Below are 3,821 nucleotides of genomic sequence, written 5' to 3'. Positions count from 1 at the left end.
TTCGAGGTGTTTTAGGCATGACACTGCAGAGCGAGCCGGTACGGCGACGCTAATCGGTCACGCGCAGCAGCGGAGTCGTCGCACGGCGCCCAGAAGGCATGATGCCTGTTAGTTCAGTGTCGGGGGTGGGCAGCAAGGAGATTAACCTACATGCCCTTTGTGCAACCTCGTTGACAAGACAGACTCTCAGACCGCGCCCGCCTCGAGTAAGGCTCAAAGATACGGCGCCACCATAAGCTACTCGGACTCAAAAGCGACTCAGGTTTTGCGGAAACATCATTTTGTTTGTTGGTTTCTGTATTTTAATGTTTGGTTAAACGTTTTAAGATCTCCGGAATAGAGATCATTTCGATTTCCACGTTTTGAGCATTGTTTAAATTGTTTGTTTTAGAAGCTAATCGATATTTTGAAAGAGATGGTTCGCGCGCGTTAGATTTTTGAAACTTTTTTTCGACATGTCGTTCCTTTCTGCACAAATAAGCTTCCTTTTTGTAAGAGATACGCTTGCAGCGTCAGGTCCAGGTTATTGGTTTAAAGCCTGTAGTGGCGCGCCTGATTATCACTTCACTTTTTAGAAATGTTCGCAAGTCTTGTATTGCTAGCGTGTAATTTACGCAATATTTTTTTGTTGTTTTTTAGTGTGTGGGCCCTTTGTGGATATGAGAAGGAAATTGTTAGTGCGTGAGTCGCACGTATTACATGTGAATTTTGTCCGCAAAGATAAAGCGACTCTGACAGTACATCCTTGATGCTAATGTGGCTTAGTGGCACTAGTACGTGCGATACTAGCGGATGCAAGACTGTCCATTGCTTTTGTGCTGCGTAGGATATTTAATTTATCATTTATTTAGAGCATTTTCGACCATTCTACCTTTGCTCTCTGCAGCACGACGATCTAGTTTTGGTGAACTCAGAGGTTCATGAGAGCTCGCTTTGGCGGCACAAAATTTTGGGGTCCAAATTATTGGGACAAGCGAGGCCTGGTGGATTTAAATGCATTTCGGGCACTAGCACACCGTGCGGCACTTGGTCACTGGGAATGACTCTTCCGTATCGGATATTGCGAGAAGATTGCACAATCCTGATCTAATTTCAAGATTGTGGGCTTCAGCGAAGGTTTGGGGATTTGATGGCTGCTTTTGTGGTATTAGTATTGTCACGAGCCTCGAGGAGTAGCCCGGAAGGTTTAATAAACGTAGAGCAGCTGGCTCTTGGAAGACGCGACCGTCGGGGCTGGCTCGAGCAGAGGAGAAGGGGCGCGCGGTCTTCTTTCTTCTCTTGGGCTCGACCCACTCTTGCCCTCGACCCACTACCTACAGGTGGCAATATTCCCCCCTTACGATCAAAAGCATCGCCTCGATGCTACAAAAAGAATAAGTGTAGAAGACAAAGAAGAAGAAGGCAGGCAAAGCGAAAGTACACAAAAAAAGTAGCCGTCACGCCGGCACAGTCAATGAACGAAGAAGCAATCTCCCAAAGATAAATGAAAAGTAGAAACAAAGAAGGGAATGAGAGAAAAAAAACGAAAACAAAAAAAGTTACGGACGCGCAATGTACGGCTTCATGCGCACAACATGAACTATGTCTGAGGTCGGTTGTCTTTGTGTCCTATTCAGCGTCTGCGATGTTGTGTCCGGAACAACTTCGTAGTTTACATCACTGACGCGGCGGAGCACTTTATACGGACCGAAATACCGGCTCAGCAGCTTTTCACAGAGGCCACGACGGCGAACGGGGGTCCACACCCAAACTTGGTCCCCGGGGTTGTAGGACACGTCCCTGTGGCGGATGTTGTAGCGTCGTGCGTCTGCCTGCTGCTGCTGGCCGATATGCAGCCGCGCGAGCTGCCGAGCTTCCTCAGCACGCTCTGCAAATTCCTCGGCGTCAGTTGTAAATAGGTCAGCGTCTTGACACGGCAGCATAGCGTCCAGCATCGTCTGGACTTCGCGACCGTAGAGAAGGCGAAAGGGCGTGAAGCGCGTCGTCTCTTGCACGGCGGTGTTATACGCGAAGGTCACGTAAGGCAACATCCGAAGTTTTATGTTGAACGTCGATGTACATTGCGAGCATGTCTGTTACCGTCTTATTCAGTCGCTCTGTAAGTCCGTTGGTCTGCGGATGGTACGCGGTCGTCTTGCGATGCCTGGTGTTGCTCAATTCAAAAACTTCGTCCATAAGCTGCGCTGTGAATGCTGTCCCTCTGTCTGTTATTACAGTGGAGGGAGCACCGTGACGCAAGATGATGAGGCGTATGAAGAACTGCGCTACCTCTGAGGCCGTGGCTCGTGGGATCGCCTGTGTCTCAGCATAGCGTGTTAAATAATCAGTCGCGACGATCACCCATTTGTTGCCGTCGGCCGAGAGAGGAAACGGTCCGAGAATGTCCATACCGACTTGGTCGAAAGGCGTGTGAGGTGCTTCAATTGGCTGAAGTAAGCCAGCCGGTTTAACGGATGGTGTCTTGCGGCGCTGGCATTCACGACAGCCTTTAACGTACTGTTTGACGCTTGCCGAAAGCCCGGGCCAATAGTACATTTCGCTTACTCTAGCGAGTGTTCGCGAAAAGCCTAAATGACCAGATGTCGGTTCGTCATGGCAAGCGAAGAGGATGTCGTCGCGCATGTCCCTTGGAACCACCAGGAGGTAAGCACGGCTGGTCGAACGAGCATTCTTCTTATAAAGCACGTTGTTTCGCAGACAGAAGGACGTCAGCGAGCGGGACAGATGGCGTGGTATGGTTGTGTCGCGGCCCTCTAAATGATCGATGATCGGTCTAATCTCAGCGTCGTCACGCTGCCGTCTGCTCAAGTCCGACGAACTAATGGCGCCCAGGAAGCCGTCATCATCCTCTGTTTCCTGACTGGCAGGATCAATGGGTGCGCGGGACAGCGTGTCAGCGTCTTCATGCTTACGGCCAGACTTATAAACGATGGTGATGTCAAATTCCTGTAGCCGCAAGCTCCACCGTGCCAGTCGTCCTGAAGGGTCGCGCATGCTTGCGAGCCAACAGAGGGCATGGTGGTCCGTCACTACTTTGAAGGGACGACCATAGAGGTAGGGGCGAAACTTGATGATCGCCCACACGACCGCGAGGCACTCTTTCTCCGTAGTCGAATAATTCGCCTCGGCACGGGACAGGGAGCGGCTGGCATACGCTATAACTCTTTCCACTCCATCTTGAAGCTGAACGAGCACTGCGCCAAGGCCAATGCTGCTAGCATCGGTATGCACCTCAGTATCAGCATCATCGTCAAAATGTGCAAGAACGGGTGCTGACTGCAGGCGCTGTCGTAATTCAGCAAAAGCCGCCTGTTGCTCGTTATGCCACACAAATGGCGTATCGTCCCTTGTAAGGCGTGTCAGGGGTTCCGCTATCTTCGAAAAGCCTTTAATAAACCGGCGATAGTAGGCGCACAAACCCAGGAAGCGCCGGACGGCCTTCTTATCGGCAGGAGCTGGAAACGCGGCCACAGCGGCAAGCTTGTCTGGATCGGGTCGGACCCCTTTGGCGCTTACTACATGCCCGAGGAACTTGAGCTCTTCGTAACCAAAGTGGCACTTTTCGGGCTTAAGTGTGAGGTCTGCCGATCGGATGGCTTCTAGCACACTCCGTAGGCGGTGAAGATGCTGCTCGAACGTTTCGGAGAAGATGACCACATCATCCAGGTACACAAGACAGGCCTGCCACTTCAGTCCAGTAAGGACAGTGTCCATCATTCGTTGGAAAGTAGCCGGGGCTGAACACAAGCCAAAAGGAAGCACTCGAAATTCATAAAGCCCATCTGGAGTCACAAAGGCTGTTTTCTCGCGGGTCGCGCGTT

The sequence above is a fragment of the Dermacentor silvarum genome, chromosome 1, assembly GCF_013339745.2.
Source record: "Dermacentor silvarum isolate Dsil-2018 chromosome 1, BIME_Dsil_1.4, whole genome shotgun sequence".
In the NCBI taxonomy this organism is placed as follows: domain Eukaryota; kingdom Metazoa; phylum Arthropoda; class Arachnida; order Ixodida; family Ixodidae; genus Dermacentor; species Dermacentor silvarum.
This window is presented reverse-complemented; position numbering follows the sequence as displayed.